A 15,965-nucleotide genomic window follows, 5' to 3' on the forward strand; every position below is an offset into this window, starting at 1 on the left:
GAAACTGTGGTCTGTACCCACTCTGTGATAAGCAACCAGAAACAAGCAAGCTAAACCAACAACTACCCAGAGAAAGGAAACTAACTAGAAATATGATGCAATTAACCAAATGTTAATTTTGAAAAGCAAAAGACAAAAGGAGTTCAAGAATACAGGCTGTTGTTATGCCAAACACTTTCCAGAGAAAATTTGTTATACCACTCTTGTTTTAACTTAAATGTGACTTCAATTTCCTAGAGAACTTATTAAAGGCTATACTAAGTTCCAAACGTTGATTGCAGTTACTTTATTTTATTTTTGACCATGAACTTTTAAAATGGAAGTTTCCTATTTGAATAATCAGAAATCACATCAGTTAAAATATTGTAATAGTAAATTTTGTACTGTTTTATATATTACTGCAAACCAATTTCACAGGTACACAGCAGTTTTTTCGTTTTGTTCTTAGCATCTGGTCATAGTAAATGCAGACAGTTTGATTATCATAGCTAGGTATATTTAAATGTGACAGCCACCAAGTATCAAATCAACTCCTGTTTGGGGCTCAAAATTTCTAACAGCAGCCCTAGTAGATCCATTGCATTATGCTTCAAAGAGTGAAGCCACTAGGAATATCAAAAGTTTTTAAAAATACTGGGTTACCTTGACACTGTAACAAACTATGGGAACATTAATTCAAAGTAAAGATGTAATGGTCAGGAGTGCAAAAAGGCTTTTCACATTTATAATTATGATGACCTAAAGATTTTGCTGTACACCTACAGTTAACGCTATCTGACAGCAGAACAAAATACTTTGGAAAAAAAGAGTTAGAGCTCCCGTATTAAATGGCATATTTCAAGAGAAGTGGGTGGCCTAATAGGAATTACCCTAAGGGGATACTCTGCTGTTAGCCACACTGCTATATTTTTTCAGCTACTTGGGAAATTACAACAATTAACATTCATTAGTGCACCAAAACTTCAGTTTGCTGCTGACTGCTAAGCTAAAGAGAAACAGACCTGGCTATCAGGAGACTCCTATGTACAAGCTGAAACTTTTCTGTAGGCAATGACTTGAGAAGCAGAAAAATAAAACCCAGACTCCCTTTTTGGTGGCAGCCCCTAGATCATTTCATAATTACCACCATATTACTACTCTGACAGTAACTAGGCTTTTCTGCAAGAAAAATTTAAAAATCAGGACAGCAAAAGCACCAACCAAAACGTGTGCTCCGTGCACTACATGGCGTGAAGCTTATAAAATGTCAAAGGAAAGCCTTTTGCACGTCCTTGCTGACACAGAAGAAGCCAAAGTGAAATGCAGCTCCAGCCCCTTCCTCAATCTCCATGCACGCACCACACCGCAAAAAACAAAAAAACAAAACAAAAAAAAAACCTAGCACATACACAGGAGTATAAAAGGGGAGGGAGAGAGACTCCTTTCCAAACGTTAAAATTAGTGCTATTTGATATGGAAATGTGCGTGATTGTCTGAACGCTGCCTGAAAGGGAACAAATGTTCACTGTAGTTAAAGTCTGGGTAAGCCCCCAGACAGACAAACTCTTCTCAGAAGTCTGTTTTGCCAAGTGTTACGTTTCACAAGTCAGGCAAGTCTCTCCACCCCCCGCTTCTCTCTCTCTGCCCCCCCCGCTTTACATCTTTAAAATAAAAGGAAAGAAGATCTGCTCTTTCCCCCCAACCCCCCCCCCCCCCAGCCGATGCCAAAAGTTTGATTCAGCCTGTGATCGACACCCGACACCAGCTCCTTCAGACTCCAGGGAAATCACTGCGTCTGAGGGCCGCAAAGCGCTGGGAAAGGCGAACTTTTGTCTGGCTCTCGAGGCACACGGCGGAGTTCGAAGCTCAGCCGCAGCCGCCCCCAGCACACAAAAGGCGAAAGGGGTCTTTTCCTGGCTGGCAGGGAAAGCGAAAGGTCTCCGAAATGCAACGTTTATTGGAAGGGGGGGTCACGGAAGTGTCCTCCCGTTTGGAAGAGCATTTGTGGTTTCTGGGAGACCCGACCACGGCGCTTCCTTCGTCTTCCCTGCCCCATCTGGCTGTGGGTCGGTCTTTCCCTCTCCCACGCGCAGCAACCCTTCCGCCTCTCCCGCGCCCCATGCCCCGCGGCTACGAGCCCCCCGGCGCTCCCACGTCTTTCCCCTCACCCACCCAGCCACTTCCCAGCGACCCCGCGCTCCGCTCCCCCTCGCAGCCTCCTCGCACACGCCTCCTCCGTCCGAATGCCACCCTCCATTCCCACTTTGGCGAGTTGCACAGAAGTTTCCGTCTCCACAACAAAAGGCTCTTCTCCTCCCGGAGTTGCCGCCCCCGGGAGCGCCACCGCTCCACTTACCCCTGACGGAGCCCAAGTTGCACCGAAGCACCAAGGCGGAGAGCAGGAGCAGCAGCAGCCGCCGCGGCGGCGGCACCGCCGCCTCCATGTTGTGCCGCAGCAGCAGCTGCCCGCCGAGTGGCTCAGGCGGGCTCCATGCTCCGTGTGCGCCGCGCTCAGCAGGGAGGGAGGCGGGCGCTCTCCACTCCTCCTCCTCCGCCCCTCCTCCTCCTCCGTGCGGCGCTGTCGCTCTGCGAAGAGGACGATGGAAGGGAGCCTCCCGCTTCACTCCAGCCCCGGGATGAGCTGAGCGGAAGCCAAGGGACCGCCCCGCCTTTTTCCTCGTGTGGGACAGGCGCGCGCCCCCAGCGCTGGCAGGGGCTTCGGCTGCTGCTGCCGACGTGCCGGCTTGGCCAAAGAGCGCCAGGTGCGCAAGCCTCTCCTCGGGGTTTGCTCCATTGGAGTCACCCCCGGCCATGCCGCTCCCCGCCACACCCCCGTGCAAAGGTGCCCACCCGCCGCCTCCCTCGGAGCCCGCCGCCAAGCCTGTCCTCTGCAGGTTTGCTCGGAAGGCAAGCATTTTCTCAAACAATTCGAGGGGGCTTACTCCCAGGTAGACGCAGGCACGGGAGCCCGATACAATAAGGCTGCAGCCCGCAGAGGTTTCAGGCGCTGACGTCACCGGTTCGTGGGACAGGAGCGGCTCTGCGGTCCGTCAGCCGAGGAACAAGAGGCAGCTTAGACTGCTGCCATCTTTTGCCTAGGACGGCCGCTTGAGAGCCAAACATTAAGAAAGAGAGGCTTTCTCCACCGCTGCATCTTCGTACACCTGGAAAGGCCGCACCTGTTGAGCTTCTTTCCTGCCAGGAAAGAAAAGTGTCTCTAACCTTCCCGAGGTGGCACCCACCCGATGTTTTGGACTAGAACTCCCATCTACCTCAGTCTACAGTCTCCCTGGTTGCAAGTTATGGGAGTTGTGATCCTAAACATCTGGAGGAGGCAACTGTTAAACAGGGTATGCATACAATACCATCAGAAGTCTCTTGCATTTTTAAGCATCTAAACACGAACTCTGTATAAGAACACATGCTGCTTTATGGTAGTGCTTGCAGAGTTTCTTTCTTCAATGATGTGAGAAAACTATACAAATTCTTCAACTATTTATTGTTTCAATAGGACACACTTTCATTTTAAAGTTACTCACTAAGCAGAGTCATTTAGCTAGAGGGCCCATGCTCAGTCGATCAATTCCTGTCAAAATCCGAAAGCAATCTAGACTAGTTTTCATAACTAGCCTAGTCTTCCCTAGCCTGGAGTCCTCCAGATGTGTTGAACTAGACCTCCAGTGCCAGCATGCACTGCTGGCTGCGGCTTATGGATTTCAGAACAGTTTCCTTGAATTTAGGTGCAAAGTAGAAACAGAAATGGACAGTAGCATAGCATACTAATGGCAGAAACCCCCAAACTCCATGCAGTCTCTTGCAGCAGTTTCATGAGCATCTTCAGCAGCTCAGGCAGTAAGATGGAACCCAGGTGGAAACCACAAACCATGGTGCTTAGTGGGATTTGCCTTATGTCCATATATGCCCAGCCGCCCCCTGAGATCAGCAGGAGAGGCCCTCCTCCGGGAGCCCTCAGTGAAGGAAATTAGGAGGGTGGTTACTCGGAGGAGGGCTTTCTCAGCGGTGGCGCCTAAGTTATGGAATGCGCTCCCCAGAGAGGTCCGCCTGGCGCCGTCATTATTTGTTTTTCAGCACCAGGCGAAAACCTTTTTATTTAAGCAGCATTTTAAATGTTAATATCATTGAATTTTATTTGGCCAGGGCGGCTTATTTTATTCCAATGTATATATTTTAATTGTTATTGTTTTAATTTATTGTGTATTTTATTATGTTGTGAGCCGCCCCGAGGCTACGGCAAGGGGCGGCATAGAAATGTTTTAATAAATAAATAAATAAATAAATATACCACGCACTGAAATGGCCCCTCCAAGAAGGACCATAGCCACTGTAACAGTGCCACCCACTCCCATCTCAGAAGAGTACCATGGTGAATGGTATCAAACATTGTAGAAAGGTTCAGCAAAACCAACAAAGACACACTCCCCCTCTCCAATTCCAAATCAACCACCAAGTGACCAAAGTATTCTCTATCCCATAATCAGGCCTGAAGCCAGATGTAAATGGAACTAGATAATCCATCTCATGCAAAAACCCCTGGAGCTGAGGAGCCACCACCCTGCCCAAGAATGGAATGTGAGAGACTGGCTGGAAATTATCTAAGGGGGTGAGAGTTAAACAAGGCCTTGCCACTTCCTCTTTTATGGGATGGAATCCCAGCTTGCCATATTGAAGTAATCGGCACAGCCTTTACTCATTCAGCCAATTTCTCCCCCACCCCCACCCCCATTCTGAAACTACTTTTGTAAACCAGGAAGAGCAGAGAACCAGTATACAAGCGGTAGGCCTCACCTCTTCTATAGTCCCATCTATATCCTTGGATTCTAGCAACTGAAAAGAATCCATTGCAAGTGGACAAGCATGTGCCCCATAAACAAGAATTGGTTTGGACCCTACATCAGCACTTTGAGAAGAGCCCAGTTCATCTAAGACTACTTCTCATGCCCTCTGTTTTAACTCTGTGTGAACATTGCTTTGTGTGGCAGGACAAGGCAGTGTGTGTGTGTGTGTGGAAGTGAAGTTTTGTATATTTCATCACTGACTATAAGGGGGAATCAACAAACTTTTTTTTTTTTTTTTGCTTTTTGATAGAATTATATGACATTTGTTGGCATAGTAATCCATTTTGTGAATGAAGCTTGCCAAATTTTAGACAGAATGGTGCTGCATTTGTGTCTGTATGTGTGTAAATAGACCTTAAAGTTCAGCCTTCATTTCTTGGCAGGACTGAACGAAATTTGCAGACAAGAGTTGCCCTTTTGGATGCAATGAAGCCAGCCAAGTGTCAGTGAGATAGGTATAGAGTTTTTATGTTTTTGTGCAAAAGGAGACTTTAAAATCTGTGGTTTTCAAAAAAGAATTTGCTTATACCCCCCATAGGTTTATGGGCACTTTTTAATGAAAATTAGATGCACCAAAGAAGTGGCCCCAAGAATGTAAACTACAACAGTTCAGCCTGACAGCATTAGTGATTCAGGAATTCTGTTGGTTGAAAACAGTGCGATACTGTGCAAGCTTAGAACAAAATCTTAACACCTCCCAGAATTCCCCAGCCAACATGAGGAAACATGCATACAAATCTAAGGATGCATAGAATTGCATGCATAGGACTTTTTACTTGTTTACCAGAGTCATGAAACCAAGAACTTTTAGTAGATGGATGGACAGACGAGCCCTACAACTAAAACCACTGGAGATAAATTTTGTACAAGTTTGTTCAGAAGTCCCATTGAATTAAAAAGATCTTACTCCCAGATGTTTGCATATAGAATTGCAGTATTAAATGTATTTCACCATAGTTGGATAGAATTAGGGCATTCTCATATTATACTGAAAGGTGTTTTGAGCTTCTTTTGCAGTATTGGTGGGGTTGCTGCTAAATTGGGGTTTGGAGCACAGGAAGCTGTGTTATACCGAGTCAGACCCTTGGTCCATCTAACCCAGTACTGACACTGACTGGCAGCACTGGCTCTCTAGGGGTTCAGGCAGGATTCCTTTCTAGCCCTACATGGAGACACTTGGGTTTGAACCTGAACTCTCTACATGCCAAGCATGGGCTTGGCCATTGAGCCATGGTTCCTGCACTAATAAATAGCAAGCAACAGGAATACCTTCTGAAATTAAAAATATTGCCTAGCTGTTCATATTCACATTTCAGGTAAAGCTAGGCATCCTTTTAGAACTGTGTGAAAATCTCTTGGGATGCCTTGGAAGAATTCCTTGGCAATTTCAATTTCAAGTTACATTATGATTCTAGTTCTATCCTTTACTGCTTTTGTTAAGAAAGAAGCCTCCAGCAGATGAGACTTGAAGCAGCAAGAGAAATGGCTTTCCTATGTAATTCTTGCTGACCATTGTGCAAATTGTTCCCCAGCTTCACTTGCCCAGTTTGTATTTAGGTATAGATAAAGGCAATAGAAACGGAGATCAAGAGGAGCAATATAGACTGCAGGTTGCAGGAGTTACTTGCTACGAAGTAACCTAGGCCTCCTAATACTGCCTATAAGCAGCTTGCAAAGAACAGCAATACAAAGGACTCCCTGAAATAACGATTAGGGTGTAGGCAACCTGTAACTTACAGGAAGCCAAACCTGCATAATTTGTCACTCACCAATCTGAACACAGCCTTCCAGTTATGAATTGTGGCTTGCCAGGTGGACTGTGGCATGCCAAAATGAGAATTTCTCTTGTGAGATGGGTAGGCTGCACTTGGTATAGTGGGCCAAATGCCAACTACATCAGTTGTACAAGCCTGAACTGATGGTAAGGCAGGCTTCTGCAGTCTTGTACCCTTCCAATGTTTTGGTCTTCAGCTCCCATGAGACCCAGCAAGCATACTCAATAGTCAAGAATCCTGAGAGCTGTAGTCCTAAATATATGGAGGGTACTCAGGCTGCAGAAAGCTATTTTAAGCCATAGTTATTTGCTTTTAAGGGCTATGTTTTCATCCTTCTTGTTATTCAGATATGACTGAGTTGTAGGGATTTAGTGTGAACAGAAGTGCATTAATTAGGTTGTGCAGAATGAAAAATCAAAGGAAATCTTGCTAGACTTTGAACTGTGACAAACAGCAGCTCTCCAGGCACAGCCCAATTTGGCCTTTAACATTACCTGACAAACACTTAATATGAAATGATTATTCTAAAATAAATGTAACAGCTTAATAGCAGTTTTGTCCTTGCACAAAGACTCTCAACTTTTGCAAACCCATAGTCTTGATGGGGCACTGATTCTGTGTAAAAGGCATGTATGATGGAGCTGCTCATGTAGTTGTAGGCCTTTAAACAGTACAGCAGTAGTGTTATGGGAATGATGAACCCATGGGAAAGAGGTTTCTATGACATTCTGGTAATATGCAAGTGGCACCAAAGCATATCTCAAATATTTAAGTTACTCCCTTGCTAACTAGAACACTGAAACCAGATGCCAAGATAAGCGAAGGTGCTCTGCTTTGCAAGGTGACATTGTACATCTCTCCCTTGAAATGTGGGCATGAAGTATACCCTGCATGTTAAGCACCTTCTTTGCTAGATGGCATTTGGTAAAAACTTACAGATCCCAGTTAACCCAGTGTTGCAGCAAAAACAATGGAGTTGTTGGCACCTGAAGGACTAAGAAATTTATTCTGGTGCAAGCTTTCATGGTCAGTGTCCCACTTCATCAGATGCATGAACTGTTAACCTTGAATTGGCAGATGCTGGGGGAGGTGAGAGAATGTAATTTGAGTGGTCACAACACAATGAAATGCAGAAAACTACAGATAGTGACCTTTGCCCATTCATCAGGGGTTCAGTCCTTTTCCTTGGTGGTTTATGTACAACTTTATTCTCTTAGGCTGCAGCCTAAGAGAGAGGGAACAGAGCACAGTTCTTTCTGCAGAAGAATGCCATAGGATCTCTGAACTGGGACTCCAAATCATCTTGTAGCCTCCCAGACAATTTGAGGTCATAGGATTGCATTCCATCTCTATTCCATGTGGAATAAATAAGGACAAAGTTTTATAACATCACTCTCTTTATGCTAATTGGTTTACTGCCACAATGAAGCCTATGTTATCACCCAGCAAGTTTGTGAACAGCAACTGTTAAGGTAATCATCTGTCATTTTTGCATTTCAGTTTCCACTAAGAACAGAGTTTACATTCTCCTACCCTACAGCATTTCCATATAAGTCTGCAAATTTGAAGCTAACATTTCATGCTCTTGGTGAAGTGGACAGCGTCCATGGACTTTTCAACATGAGGCTGTTAATCTGCTACATATACATGAGTTAGAACTGAGATCTAAGTACTATGGGAGGAATAACATTATTTTTGAAAAACAATTAGCCAGTGTGGCTGCATGGAATGATGTAATCATCACTGGCGATTTCAACTTCCCTGATATTTGCTGAGACATACATTCAGCCAAACCTGGCCTCTCCAAGAGATTCCTCACATGTGTGGCTGATAATTTCCTCCATCAGAAAGTAGAAGAAAAGATGAGGGGAACAGCTACATTAGACCTAATACTAACCAACAAAGATGATCTGGTAGATAGAGTAACAACCATGGGTTCCCTGGGTGAAAGCGACTGCACCATTCTTGAATTCGCTGTTAAGAGGATGGCAAATATCTGCTGTAGCCAAACACATATCCTTGACTTCAAAAGGGCCAATTTTAAGAAATTCAAGTCAGTAATAAGCAAAATCCCCTGGTAACTCACCCCAAAGGAGTGAGGGGAGTCCAGGAGGGATGGGAAAGGAAAGGAAAGGAAAAAAATTAAAGTGGAAGAGCAACTAATCCCAACAAAGAAAAACAATAGGAACACCCCCCATGCCCCAAAAGCCCCCTCATGGCTCCATAAAAAGTTAGGATACAACTTAAAAGTTAAGAAGAAAATGGACAGGAAGTGGAAAGGAGGTCAAGCCTCAAAAGAGAAATATAAACAGTTAGCAAAAACTTGCAGGGATGGACTCAGGAAGGCTAAAGTGAGTTATGAACTGAAACTAGCAAGGCATGCTAAAAATAATAAGAGACTTCAACAGCTACTTACAAAATAAAAAGACAAACAAAAGAAAGAGGCATGCAACAACTTGTCAAGGACGGCAAAAAGATAACAAATGAGGAGGAAAAGGCAGAGGTGCTCAAGTCCTACTTCAGCTCAGTCTTCTCTCACAAAATTAAATTTAATCTGCCTACAGAGGAGGTGATGCAAAATGGAAAGGAAGGATGGCAGCCTAAAATCAACAGACAAATGGTCAAGGAGTACCTTGAAGAGCTAGACGCATTCAGATCTCCAGGACATGATGAGCTCCATCCTAGGTAGTAAAGGAACTGGTTCAAGAACTCTCTGAGCCACTATATATAATTTTTTAAAAATCTTGGAGAACATGGGAAGTGCCAGACAACTGTTGGAGTGCTGATGACCTCATCTACAAGAAGGGGAAGAAAGATGAACTGGGGAACTAGAGACCACTTAGTCTAACTTCAATTGCTGTGAAAGTACTGGAGCACATCATTAAAAAATCAGTCTGTTTGTACCTTGAAGAAAATGTAGTGATAAGGAGAAGCCAAGATTCTTAAGAATAGCTTGGTTTGGCACATGATTTAATCTCATTCTTTGGCTGGGTTACCACCCAAATGGACAGAGGAAATGCAGTGGATATTATTTACCTAGACATTAGCAAAGCCTTCAACAAAGTGCTACATGGCATCCTAATAAATAAATCAGCAAACTGTTCTGGAACCAGTTCTCTTCAACATCGTTAATAATGATCTTGACAAAGAAATCCAGGGAAAGATAATTAAATTTGCAGATGATACAAAACTGGGTAGAATAGCTAACACCCTGGAAGACAAAAAGAAGACCTAGAGAAGTTTGACCACTGGACAGAAAACAACGAAATGAAATCCAGCAGGAACAAATGCCAAGTTGTCTACCCAGACAAAAAATAATCAACTGCATTGATACAAGATGGGGAACACTTGGTTCAACAGCCAGAAAAAGAAAAGGACCTTGGAGTTGATGTAGATAACAAGCTAAATTTGATCCAGGAGTGTGATGGAGCTGCAAAAAAATGGCAAAAACTATTTTGGGATGCATAAATAGAGGAATCACTTCCAGAAATAGAGAAGTACTCATTCTCCTCCACTCTGCATTAGTCAGACCTCACCTGGGATACAGTGGTCACTTTTGGGTACCCAGGTTTAAAAAGGATGCTGATAATCTGGAGAGGGTTCAGAGAAGGGTAACAAAGATGATACAGGGCCTGAAAAAAAAAAAGTCTTATGATGAAATGCTGAAAGAACTGAGCCTGTTCAGCCTTGAGAAAAGACAACTATGAGGTGACATGATAGCACTCTCTCTACAAGTATCTCAAGGGCTGTCACAAAGAAGAAGGAAAAGATCTCTCATCTAAGATTGCAAGACATAGAACAACGAACTTAAACTACACCAGGTGCAGGCTAGACACAAGGAAGAATTTCCCGACTGTGAGAGCAGTATGACAGTGAAACCAGCTGCCAAGAGAAGTTGTGTGCTTTTCCACACTAGAGGCATTCAAGAAGCAATTGGACATTTATCTGATTGGGATGGTTTAACTGACATCCTACACTAGCAAGGGATTGGACTTGATGACATTCTTGGTCCCTTCTGACCCAGCTGTTCTGTGAATCTGTGAGTATTTCCTTTCTTGCTTTTGTGCTATGTAACCTTTAGGTGGTGCTCTGATATAGTGGAATAGTGCAAATAGGCAAGAGGTAATTGCATTGTCTCCATCAGAAATAATAACCCCCTTTCTTTAAAAATGCCAAAAAGTGTTATTTAGAGACAGAAGCAAAACTGTCACAACTAAAGAACCAGTAAACAGCTGTGAGTAGGGAATGACCACACAACAAATGTCCCAGGAATTCTGCTATAAGCTTTTAGGAAACCTCCCTAAAAGATTATGGCGGAATAAATGTGTTACTCTTTAAGGTGCCGCAAGACTCTTGCTTATACATAGGCAAGACAACTTGATTACTAACTGCAACAGTTACTATATGGGATATTCAGTATTATATGGGACATTCTTTAGTTACTAGTTTAAATGCAAGACTTAAGTATGGGATCTGAACTAGCAGTAAGTGACCAATAAAGGGATCTTGGGGTTATAGTGGACAGCTCAGTGAAAATGACAACCCAGTATGTGGCTGTTGTGAAAAAGACAAATTCCATGGTAGGCATAATTCGTAAAGGAACTTAAACATAAAAGAACTTAAAATATACTGCCTTTATGCAAATCTATGGTATGACCACATTTAATATATTACAGAGCTGGGAAAAATGCAGAGAAGAGCAACTAAAATGATCCAGAGGTTGGAGCAACTCCCCTATGAGGAAACTTTACAACAGCTGAGATTGTTTAGCTTAGGAAAAAGTGAGCCAGGGAGACATGATAGAGGTGGGTAGTTTTATGCATGATATGGAGAAAGTGGAAAGGGAGATATTTTTCACCCTCTCCCATAATACTAAAAGCTGGGACCATTCCTATAAAGGGAGATTGGACAAATTCATGAAGGAGAAAGCTATCAATATCTGCTTGTCCTGATGGACATGTGCTAACTCCAGTATCAAAGGCAGAAGGCTTACATATCCCAGTTGCTGTGGAGCTTGGACAGAGGGTTGCTGTTGCACTCATATCCTTGTTTTAATTGTCTTTTTAAATATTGTAAGCCATCCTGAGATCTTGTGTAATAGGACAGCATACAAAAGCTTTTAATAACTAACTAAATAAACTTATGGGCAGCTGGTTGGCTGCTGTGTGAACAGAAAGCTGGACAACACGGACTCTTGGTTGATGCAACATGGATCTTTATGGATCTCATATTACATGGTAGTAATCTGGCATGGAGCAAGCAAAACTGCACCCAAAATCAAATATTTAGCTGTGGAAGTTCCATTGTCCTGTTACTCAACTGAAGCAGTCATGCAGAGAATTCCAGGAGCTGGTAAACACCATCTCTTCTGGAATATAAACTGATGACTTGACCCAGATTAGGCCAATTTCCTATAAAATGGGGGCAAGAAGAAGTGAGGAATTTAAACTGGAGAATCAGCAGGCAATGAGAAACTGAACTTTTTCCTGCTCACACGGCACCATGCTTAAGCTACTCCCTTAGCCATTTAATTCTGTGTGTGTGTGTGTTTCTCTGTATAACACTCTACTGAGGCATATGGTCTTACCAGCAGCTCTGAAAACACATCCATGCATGGCTTAGGGCAGGGGTACAGAATCCCTGGAGTCCAGATCTGGCCCTCTGCAATTTCCAAATGGGCCACATCCCTGTTACCTAAACACTGATTATTTGGTGATTTCCCAACTTTTCTACACTTTTTTTCTTCCCTGTAGAGGTTTTCTCCCTGCTGGTTGGATCTGAATAGCTTCTGTGCCTGCAGCATTGCTTTGTGCATGGCAGTAAAGATAGCAGTAAACTAGCTATGGCAGTAAAGATAGCCACTAGCTCTGAAGAAAGTCTGTGAGTAAACATTTATCTCCCCCTCCACCCAAAATTCTTAAAGCAGACATTGAAAATCTGTGCAATACTAGAAAACTACTTGCTAGATCTTCAAAATAGTCACCCCCTAGCTGTTATGATCATTGGGGGTGACTTTAATGCCAGGATGGGTTCAGATGACAACAGCTTGCTATCACCCAGACACTGGAAGGATAGCTTCTTCTACTTTCCCAGCACATTCCAAGGACAAGGGTATTAATAGATCTGGGGCCAGACTGATGAATATGGCCTTCAGACTTTCATTGGCAATAGTCACTGTGATAGTCAACATTGCCCCTCAGGAGTTTACACATTTATCTTTGTGTAAGCAGCAAGTTCTAATGATTATATGCTGATTGACAAACTTTTATAACTTACTGGAATTTAAAGTAAGACATCAAGAATTATTTGCCATATGTATTCATTTATCAACTGAAATTGTGTGTTTTCACCTGAGTGCCTGGTGCTCTACAGAAACTTTGATTATTATTGTCCTTGGTGATTGCATACTCTAGCCTAACTTCTGGTATGGGTGAATTCTGCTCTGATGCATGGCTAGTATAAGGGAAGAGGCAGCTCTCCAACCAGTGTCCTATTTGTCAGCACTGAGGGTGTACTGCTAGGGGGTACCAGAAGGAGGCACAAACTATTTTGTGCAATTTACCAGTCCAGGAAGAGTCAGACCTTGGGGCTTCCCTGAATGAAAGTCACAGGATCGTTGGGAACTGGTTGAAAAATGAGTTGGGCTATAGGTCCTTGAGTGCTGCACCTTATATTGAGGGCATGCATGGAGTGGTAAGCAGGTGATCTTAGCCATCAGAACTCATCTGAGCTCAAATTCCCTGAGTCCTCTTCTGAAGAGTGAGACAATTCAGTGCCCTTGGCATATTGGGGGATCCTGCCACTTCCACACAGCCAGCCAATGCCCCTAGAAAGATACTACCTGAAATGGGGCACAGAAAGGTGCTCCCCGCCCTCATTTTCTAGAACCAATCCTTCAAAAACCTCTGCTGCTCTTCAAAGACCACTTCCTGCTGTCATCTTGTGTTCCCTGAAATTCTGCTTCTTCACCTTGCTAGATGGCTCTGGAGTCACTTCCCCAAATGACACCACATTCAAGAGACCTCCAGTAGTATCACTCCCATGGTCTTCTGAATGCAAAGGTCAGGGAACCAAGATTCAATCTGAATGCCAGGAAGCACTTCCTGACAATTAGAACCCCTAGGGTATGGAGTGGGCTTCCATGGGAGGTGGTTGAAGCCCCATCAGTGAGGGTGGGGCAGATAGGCAGGACATGGACATGGTAGGGATGTTGTGAATGGAGCCAGCGGGAGCTGGGACTCCCCTTCTGACTCGCTCTGCTTCTATGTCTCAGAAGCTGTGGCACCAGCTGCTGCAGGGAGAAACTCAAGTTCAGCCATGCAGTGCCAATAGCTCAAAGCTTTCCACCCAGTCAACTGACTCAAAAGAACAAGACAAACTGCACATATGCTTGGAATCCTGCCCTTAAACACTTCTAGGAAAAAGCATAGCCATCAGACTCTCCTTAAGAACCCTTTCCTCCTTAGTCCTGGTAAAATACTTCTGTGAGGCTGCTCCATGCTTAGCCTTGTGCTTGGCAGGACTAGGGTTATGATGAGTAGGGTCTTCTGTTAAGGAAGGAGAGGGAGATATGGAACAGGAAGTAAAACAAAGTCAGCCTAGTATTTCCTATAAAATTTGTGGGAGAAAGATCTTAGGATGGGTGATAGTTTCTCTATTAGGGTACATGATTTACAATTGTAAAAGTCACATTATCACGTAAGGAAACTATAAGAAAGGGCATGTAAGTGAAATGTCACATTCTCCTTGAACCTTTGGAGCATCATTAATGATTCCTCTTATACCAGACATACACTTCTCAAGGAAAATTATGTGATGATATCCAGTATTCACCAGCACTTGTTCCCAGCAATCCAAACAGCTTGGAAGCAGAATTGAGTAGAAACTTTGTCCTCTCTCTTTTTTAATCCAACAAAATTATAATGGAAACTTTGGGCACAACCTAAGGGGATGCCTATAGCCCTCCATACTTGAAGGACCATGGGCATCCTATCAAGGGCACGAGAAGTGCAGAGACAAAAATGCTTCTGTGCTTCTCCTACACTGTAAAAGAATAGGGTGACCAATTTTGGCTAGGTCTTTTATGTCTGCCCACAAGTTGGACAGGCGAGGTGCCACCAGGATACATCATATCCTGGTTAAGCCTCACTCTTGCCCCTTCCCTTGCATTGCCCCCTGCTGCTGGCTCCAAGTTGGTCTTGTGACCTTGAAACTGTGAGAGTGTGAGGAAGGCACTCCAAATTCAGATTCCCAGCTCGAACCTGGAAGCTTGCTTCCAAGGTAGGACTCCAAATTCTCCTGTGGCCAGCCAGCCAGCATTTAGCAGCTATAAGACTGTGTCCTTAGGGAATTAGGGTCATGTACAAAGGAATAGTAACAATAGTAAGTATGCTCTTTCTTGTCGAATAGTTCCTATTCTCGTCATATTGCTGTGTTGGAACTGGTTGTAGGAGTATATGGATTTAGAATAATTGTATAGTTCCTTATAAGTTCAAATAGTCAAGGCTATGGTTTTCCCAGTTGTAATGTATGGCTGTGAAAGTTGGACCATAAGGAAGGCTGAGCACAGAAGAATTGAGGCCTTTGAATTGTGGTGCTGGAGGAGACTCCTGCAAGTCCCTTGGACTGCAAAGAGATCAGACCAGTCAATCTGAAAGGAAATCAACACTGACTGCTCTTTAGAAGGTCAAAAACTGAAGCTGAAACTCAAATACTTTGGCTACCTAATGAGAAGAAACGACTCACTGGAGAAGACCCTTTTTCTGGCAATGATTGATGGCAAAAGGAGAAGGGAATGCTTGAGGTGGCTAGGTGGGGTCACTGGGGTGGTGGGTGTAGTCCTGGGTGGGCTCTGAGGGATGGTGGGGGACAGGAGAGCCTGGAGGAATGTTGTCCATGGGGTAGTGATGGCTTTGCGACTAAACAACAACAATAGTTTCTTATGTAGAACAACATCTTGCAGATTCCATGGAAACAGAGTTTATAACAGCTTACAAGAAAGATATATGGAAGTCTACTCTTCTGTACAAACTTTTTGTATGAAGACAAGAGTACCAGGATATTACTTAACCTTCAGGTATTAGCATAGCACAATCTGGCATTTAACAGTTAGAAATGGACATATGTCTGTGTACAATTCAAGTCACACTGGCAAAGTTACATGCCGCTCAGAATGATAGAAGCTGTAGTCCTACATGTCTAGCAGGCACCAAGTTAGAGATGGTAGCCAATTAATGGCATGAATGTTGCTGTCCTGGTTTAAAAAATGATGCACTTCCATCATTATTACTGAATTGTCTAAATGTAGGAGAGACCATTGCCCTGTAGATGGCAGCATTGATGAGTGTCACTACTT

General features: G+C 43.7%; 1 protein-coding gene across 2 annotated transcripts in view; it reads right to left on the reverse strand.

Annotated features, from left to right (window-relative positions):
• The window catches only part of LRP5 (LDL receptor related protein 5), a 177,508-nt gene extending 175,098 nt beyond the window's left edge, over positions 1 to 2,410 (reverse strand). For both annotated transcript variants that reach the window (XM_044425654.1, XM_044425653.1), the window contains exon 1: positions 2,336 to 2,410. The gene's annotated coding sequence lies outside the window, so the exon portion shown is untranslated. The remainder of the gene's footprint in view (positions 1 to 2,335) is intronic.
• Between the last annotated feature and the right edge of the window lie 13,555 nt (positions 2,411 to 15,965).

Source organism: Varanus komodoensis, unplaced genomic scaffold, assembly GCF_004798865.1.
Source record: "Varanus komodoensis strain SLA01 unplaced genomic scaffold, ASM479886v1 scaffold16, whole genome shotgun sequence".
NCBI classification, from domain to species: domain Eukaryota; kingdom Metazoa; phylum Chordata; class Lepidosauria; order Squamata; family Varanidae; genus Varanus; species Varanus komodoensis.